The following is an 8,399-nucleotide window of genomic DNA, read 5'->3' as shown; positions in this document are numbered from 1 at the left end:
CCCGCCCGGCCCCGCGCCGCTCAGCCGGCCGCCGAGTGCGGGCTCCACGCCCCGCCGCCCGCCGCTGCGCGTCCCGCTCCAAACTTTGTTTTATTTGTCTTTGAACGGGCCGCGGTTCCTCCGAATGAACGGTCTCTTCTGCCCTCCCAGCGAACGCCAACTCCGGGGTTCGGAAGGGCGCTCGGCGCTGCCGTTTGGTTCCTCTGGAGCTTTTTCTCACTTCACAGCCACGATCTCTCAAAAGGCACCTTTTAGCTTCTTTTACCACATCTCATTTCCTTCTTTTTCTTCCTTCCTGTTTTCTTTTCTTTTTTTTTAACCCCTAATTGAAGGGGATTATAAAAATAAAAGAGTGAAACGCTTGCGGCTTGTTTTTTTTTAATTCTCTCTCCTTTCAAACTCTGCGACACCACCTCAAAATAATATGCAAGCGTGTGACAGAGGGGGACGAAAGCCGCCAACAGCCCAAACACCCGCTCAGAGCAGCTCTAACAACACGCTCTGTGTAGGTGACTTCTTTGACCAAATTTAGCAGCAGCTAATCATTAACATTCTGATACATATTCACAACAGTACGTGGAGGGACCGCGGTGCATCCCGGGAGATGTAGTCCGCCCGGGGCGACCGTGGCTCCAGAATACAGCCAGATTGACTACAATCACCGGCCGGCCACGCGACCGCTCTGGGGCGCTCGCCAAGCGCCCCGCCCACCCCCTGCGCGTGAGGCGTCTCCAACCACCAATCAGAGATGGATGAACATTAATCGTGGTTCTGTGTTACTGCCCATCATTTCACTGTTGACAAATGGGGAGGCAGGGAGGAGGAGCCAACTGGGCTGGAACCCACGTGGGGGCCGAACGTCGCCCCTGGCTCTGACCAATGAACGAAAAGAGATGGGGTTCGCGGAGGCGGGGCGGAGGTGGCCCGCCCAAGGCGGAGCTTCGCCTTGGCTGACGTACCTTAGCGCGAGCGTTCGAACCGGCGAAACATTTGTTCAGCTGTCAATCAAAGTAACGTGGGGCGAGGAGGTGCGGCGACTGCTGCCGTGGTTCCTGCCCGGGCTGCATCTTCAGAACTAGGTGTTGGTGGAGGCAGAATAAAGGGGGTGGAGGGCGGTGAGCCCGGAGGCCGGTCAGAAGACGTCCTTCCGAGTCTCGTGCTCCCGCCCACCCCCTCCCAACCCATACAGCCTCGGCCCCTCGCTCCGCGGCCGCGCCGGGAATGCGGACTAATTAGGGTCCGATGTCTCCTTAAAGAGACAAGCTCGGCCTGTGGAACGCGCCGAAACCCCTGTGGAGACGAGAGGGAGGATCACGCCGATCCCACTTCGTCCGCCTCACATCAATTTTACGCGCCGCTGGAGCCGGCATCATTTTCCGTGTGAACGCGGACTCCGGCCCCTGTTCTTGTTCAGAGCCTTCGACCGAGTCGCGACACCCCGGCCGGGCGGGGGGCGCGGGTGGGGACCGCCTCCCTCCGAGTCCCCGACGGGGCCGCCTCCCCCGAACCACCTCGGGAAGAAAACGCCCCAGACGCTCCGCCCGGGGGGCGCGGGGGCGTGACCGTGGGGTCTCCGGGTGCGACTGAAAGGCTGGGGGGCGGGAGGTGACTGGATTTCAAAAGATGCTTGGCCGAGGGGCCACCCGAACCCCGCAGACTGTCGGTCCGCACTAGAGCAGGCCCTCGGGGGCCAGACCCGGGTACGGGGAAGCCAACGCCCCTGCACGCCCCGGGGCCTCCCCACCCTGATGTGCACGAAGGCCACCCTTCATCTTCCCGCTCTTTGGAGGAGCGAGTCACATCTGTCCCGGTTGAGACAGAGACGGCGGGAAGGTGGGGGCGGCCCGGGGACAGAAGCTGGGGGAGGGGCGGCCCTAGGGAAGGGGCCTGGGAAATGGCCCTGCTCCAGAAAGCCTCTCCACCGTTTGTCCCCGGTCCAGCTGGGGACAGCCTTCCCGAGGGAGCCTCTAACCTTTGGGGACTGGGAAGAGTTCGGAGGAAGTCAGGTAGGAGGTTGGCTAATGTCATGGTCTGGGTTTTGCGCGTTCGTATGTAAGTTTCTTTTTCCCACTGTAACTTGAGATGTTGGCCGAGGTGGTGCTGTTAGTTCAGAACTAGTAGAAAACCATTTTTCTTAATGATATGCCTTTCCTTAGAGAAGGGATCGATGACTTAGTGTCCGACGTAGCACATTCTCTGGACCTCCTGCACTGGCCGCCGTGGAGGGCTGGCGCAAAGGCAAGCTGTGATGGTCTTCATCTGCCTCTAGTTTCTTACTAAAAACCCAGAACTAGAGTTCACAGAATGTTGCAGTTCAGCAGATATTCTCTCCTCCATCCCCAAAATAAGAGGGTGGAGGACTCCTTTGGCAATTCCACAAGAAGAGGGACTTAGTTATGTTCATGGTTGGGCTCTAAATGCCCACTGTCTGATATTTGGTGCTCAGTATTTACTGATGGCATTAATGAATGAATACCACATTGTGTCCATATAGAAAGCTGCATCATTTGAGTCATATTTATTGAAATTCTGTGCACTTATTTCCCAGGACAGGAAACGAGGGTTCTAATAATAGAGCCTGAAGAGCTATTGAAAGGGTCAGTGGACAAAGGGGAAACTTTGCTTTGTTAGGAAATATCAAATAGATTGTAGCAGGGACCTTTCTGCTAATTTCTCTGGACAGTTTGCATCAACAGAAAAGTAGCTAGAGAAATCTTTATTTTCTACTAAATACAATTTTAAAATATAGCCCTTGGATATGTTTCACATTTTGGCCATGTGACAGATCTACATAACTCACAGCTGTGTCTCAGAAAGATGCTAAGTGAAGCAACTGGTGGCTCAGGCCTAGTCTGGACACAGAAAGTGAGAGGGGCTCATGCCTACTTTGTGTCCTCCCGTACTCTCTGCCTGTGTGTCTCTCACTGCACTTCTCACAAACAAACTGTTGAGCCAAACTCTGAAGTCATTTGGGGGCTTGTCTGATCCCTACCGCAGAGTGGGGGGCTCCGGAGTTTTCCTGTGGGAGGGGTTTGGCAGCATTCATATTGGAAGCTAGGCCTGAAGGTTTTAGTCTTGAACTGACATATGTCAAGCAAGCACACTTTTCACTTAGGTTTGATGTTATAAATCATTTATTACTTCACCAAATATTTATTGAGCACCTAATATGTGCCAGAATATGGGAATTTAGCAGTAAATGTAGGTATTATTGGTTTATTGCCTCAGCTCCAAGTTCACCCTGTTGACCTGCTCAGTGAAAATGGATCTGGGCCCTTTAAATATTTTTCAACAATAAAAAGTGTTGTCAACAGAGGGTGCTGGAGAGACATTGCAGGAGGAGAGGGTTTTCCTTCCTGGTTCTGGTGTGCGTGCTGGACAGGTTCCTGCAGCTCAGCACCAAGTAGCCGCACTCAGCAGCCAGCAGCTTCCTCCAGAACATCCTTTAGATGGTTTTGGAGTGAGTGCCTCTGATGAGACACCTCTCTGAACAGCTTGATATGGCTCCTCAAAGGATGAATTTCCAGCGACTTCTGGAGTGTGGATTTCTGGCAAGTTCCAGAAAGCAAATTTAGAGTAGGGTCCACCTGCTATTCAGATAGCTACAGAGAGCTACAGATGTGTCCTCGTCAAAAGGTCTGAATCTTAGCCCTAGAGTGTGTCTGGGTTTTGAAAGGACTCTTCTAGGTGTTCTTGTCAGCCCTACAGGTAGTAGCTGCTCCTTATATCTGATATTTCTATATTCTTTAGAGTTTTCTTTATCTCTTATGCACCAATAACTTTTTGCTTCAATTCCTTGTTGTAGGTAATTATTTTTCATATTGAACTTTTCTTGCTCAAATTACTGTTTTTTTCTCCTGATGGGATCCAGACTGATACAGTAAACATCATAAGCAAAGTCTCTTCTTTGCTGGGGTTTACATTCCGATGGAGGGAGACAGACAGTTAAACAAGTAGCATCATAATAGGAAAGTGGTGGTAAGTGCTATGAAGAGAAATAAAGCAGTGCGGATAGGCATGACTAAAGTAGTGGAATTAGTTCCGACGGGAGGTTGTAGGAGGCTTCTTGGAGGAGGTGACATTTAAGCAGAGACCTGAATGCCAAGAAAGAATCAGCCATGGCAAAAATCACTGAGAAGTAAATTTTAGGTGGATACAGAGGCCCCATTTGGGGAAGTGTTGGTGAAGGAGGATTTTTAAAATAATGGTATGTGTCAGTAATCATATTACTCCACCTGATCTCATGAACTTCTTACACCTGATAAAGGATTTCTATTCAAAGTGTAATGAAAAACCATAGAAAAGCAGCACTGAAAAGGGAGGAAGGATTATAAGCAGGCAGTGACAGGATTATTATAGATATCAAAGTAGTCCTAAGGTGCCCACATTCACAGGTGACCTAAGATTAAGAAAGTGTCCTTTTCCATATTCAAGAATAATCTATTATTTTTCTTTTGGGGCAGCTGATGAAGCTTATGGAGGCACATGCCCTACCCTGCCTATGCAATTCAGAAATGTCAAGCTCTGCTTTGAATATACAACTAGAACAGTAATGATCACAGAGAATCAAGGACATGAAGATCCAGTTCTAGATAAGCAGTTGACTTGCTCAGTAACTGACTTGTCACCACTTTGCCATCTATGATAAGATGGAGATAACTGTACAGTGTACTCCTTATTAAAAAAAGGTTTATGTTGAAGGGATACCTGTACTCTCATGTTCATTGCAGCTCTATTTACAATAGCCAAAGTATGGAGCCAACCTGTGTCCATTGACAGAAGACTGGATTAGAAAAATGTGGTATATATACACAATGGAATACATTACTCAGCCATAAAAAAGAATGAAATTCTGCCATTTGCAGCAACATGGATGACTCTGGAGAAAATTCTAAGTGAAATAAGCCGGACAAGGAAAGAGAAATAACGCATGTACTCAGTCATAACTGGGTGGAAGGGAAGGGAAGAGGGGGGAGGGGAGAGAAAGAAAGAAAGAAAGAAAAGAAAGGAAAGACCACATACATTGAATTTACAGAAGGAGAGAACAAACCTAAGGATACTAGAGATGGGGGGAGGGAGGGGATTTGGGGAGTGATAGGTCGGTAAAGGGCATAAAGAAAAATCATGATTTGTAATAATGAATATACTAATAAATAAAAAAACATAAAAATAAAAAATAAGAGTACATCAATGAGAGTGCCAAATTCCTAAACTTGTTTGGTGAGGCACAGTTTGTTTTTTTGGGGGGATCCAAACACTTGAGTTTGGTGTTATCAGCACCATGCTCCATCCAAGTGATCTAACCAGCCAGCCCCAGAGCTGTTTTTCCAACTGCCTCTCTGTTTAGTGGTGGCAACTGCGTTGCCATCTTTTGTGTTGGGATGTCCCTTCTTAACTTGGTGGATAAAAGGCAAGTGAGTGCCTATTGCCTTTTGAGGGGAGGAAGAGACTGGGTTTGGGAGTGGGGTGGACAAATTTGCATCGGAACTGAGGCAGCTTGGGGAGAACTCTCCTTATTGAAATGCTACATTATTTGAACCCTTTCAGATAGTCCACTGACAGGAAAGAACACTGAAGCCTTTCTCTTCCCTCCCAGGGATTGGGATGCAAGTATGGTGGCGGGGAATGGGGGATGCCAGAACTTACCTTGAAGACAACAGGAGAATGAACCAGTGACCAGGGTTTACTAGCTACATTGCAGAGGCAGGAAGTATGGGTCTTTCACGTTCTGAAAGAACTCTTGGTTAAAGATAGGAATCCCCTGCTGGCATAGTCACCCTGGCACTAATGGGGTGCTTTGGGATAAATGGCTAAATGTGTGAGCATGATAAAGGACTGTATAGGACCCCCTGTCTTTAATAGTCACACCTTGTGTCAGCAATAGTTCTAAGGGTCTAAGGGAGCCCCCAAACTTCTTGCTAGTCTGAACAATTGTCTTGAATAGTTAAAAAGAGCTGTGTGTTTATCCTCTAAGCTGGTAAAACTAATCATATCTAAGAAATACACTGTTAAAAATGACCTCCTTGAGAACAGCTCACATTATTTTTACTTTCCTTGGATCTAGAGAGAAACTTTCAAGAGATTTTTCTGTTCCATTCCCCTGCCTTTAACCAAACAAAGTATTATAATCCCCACTTTAAAGATGAATCAGCTGAGGCTCAGAAAGAAGTTATTTGCCTGAGGTTATACAGCTTGTAAGTACTGAAGCAGAGATCAGAATTCCTGTCTCCTACCTCCTTATTTCATACCTTGCATAAACCCAAATTCCACAAGTAGGTATTCAACTAAAGTATGTAATTTAAACACTACCCAACTCACCTGCCTGGTTTACTGCTTTTCAAGCAGATGTTTTATTGCTAAAACGGGGGTGGAGAGTGAATCAGGGAGATGACTGTGTTGCAGATGCCACTGGGCAAAAGCTGAACTTGAGAATTCCCACCAGCTGCAGGAAGCAAACCTTACTCCAGCCCCAAACCTCGGAATGACTGAAAGCTTGATAAGTGAAGTTCAAGTCCTTTTACTTTCAAATAACAGCAGGGTTCACACCTATACAGCTGCTCTTGCTGTGCCTTCACACAGGCTCCCACTCTTGCTAACTATCACGGCAGCCCGCAGGGCAGATATTACAGGAGAAAAACTGCGTATTTACTTTCTGAAATGGGTGGCGTGGGAATGGGGTATGTGTAGGAAAGTATAACTAAATTCCATACTGCTTGCTGTGTACGAGAAAATAATACATGAAATTCCAGTATTATTTTCACCAGAACTGGAGCTCAATTCACCATCTACCATAACCTGGTTAACTTTGGTTAGTCCCTTTAATCTTTCTCATCCCATCTGTATGGTATCTTACAGATAAGGGAGATAAGTATGATCTCTAAACCCTTTTCCCCTAAATGCAAACATTTGCATCTCTAAAAATGTTTTACTTCATCATCTGGGAGTTGAATTGGTCAGATGGACTGGGTTTGGGGTTTTGGGTTTTGATCCAAGATCATCTTCTAAGCTTGATTAGGTTTTCTTTCCCCCTTTTTAATACTTCAATAGAAGTGAACTCCTGGAATGAAGATTATTTTAGGGAAAGTGGCTACAGACACAATTTGTTGAAAATTGATTAGTTGTCTTATATAGTGATCTAAACTGTAAGGAACTATAATCTTAATGCTAGTATGTGGCCTCACACTGCTATAATTCAAGACTTGTCCTCAATATTATGTGGCGTGGAACAATTCTGGTAAATCATATGACTTCCTTTAATAGCCATCCATGTAAAATAGTATGAATGTGCTATCATTCACAATGTAATATCTAGTCCAGGGCACTACTGCTTTTAGAAAAAAGTGTGATATTCTGGGAAATTTTCATTCATGGAGACATTCTCTGCCTCTGCTGCTTGGTGTTATATAGAACAAAATTTGAATGCTTTTATTATAGGTTTCTATTAAATATGTCCGTGAGAGAAACCATTTGATACCTTCTTTCGGTGTGGACCATGAGTGTTTACATAGTGCTGTCACATATTATTACATTTGGTAACTTGTAAAGGCATTGAGAGATAAGCAGGATGGGTATTATAATTCCCATTTTACAGTTGTGGAAACTGAGGTTCAGAGAAACTAATGGCATCTTGAAGATTAAGGAAGCAAACAAGTTGGGAATCAAACTTGAGCTTTCAGATTCCACTTCTTTCCATCCCCCACTAGAACTAACTTTTAATGCTGTACAATAATTATAGTGCTTTGTGCTCTGCAATGTGCTTCCACGTGTCCCTTCCTTCCTTACAAAACCCTGTTAGGTCAAGAGAACAGGTATTGTTGTGACCATCTTACAAATGTGAAAATTGTGACCTGGAGAAAAGTGACAGGCCCAGCTCATGTGTATGTATAAATAAATATAAGAACACATCACCCCTACAGTCCAAATCTACATGTATAGCCATATATAATAATCATAACTTAATGTCCTAAAATATTTTCATTTAGAAAATACATAGAAAGGTGTTGTCAGTATAACTCCTGTTCACTAATTGGATGTCCTCATCTTCCATCCTGCTGGGCTCCTTGTTTTTATAGCTTTGAGATGTTGGGGGCCTCTGTTTCTCTGAATCATCGCTGGCTGTGATTTCTTGTTTCTAATGAAATCTTGATCTCCATTGCATGCCTCCTGCTCATCTGTCCATTTTCCACACCAGACTATGATTTAAGACATCCATTACCCCTTGGAAGTACCCTTGACATAAGCTGTGTGCAATGAACACTTTTAGTGACAGTCTGGGTGATGGAAGGAGTTAACAAGTCAGAAGGGCACAACTGAAAGTGCAATATTAACCATCCCTGTCCCTTGGTTACACCCACCCCTTTGAACTGCTCAAGAGTAGATGCCACCCAGCCATTGTGCAA

Source organism: Galeopterus variegatus, unplaced genomic scaffold (assembly GCF_000696425.1).
Source record: "Galeopterus variegatus unplaced genomic scaffold, G_variegatus-3.0.2 Scaffold3727, whole genome shotgun sequence".
Classification (NCBI taxonomy): Eukaryota; Metazoa; Chordata; class Mammalia; order Dermoptera; family Cynocephalidae; genus Galeopterus; species Galeopterus variegatus.
This window is presented reverse-complemented; position numbering follows the sequence as displayed.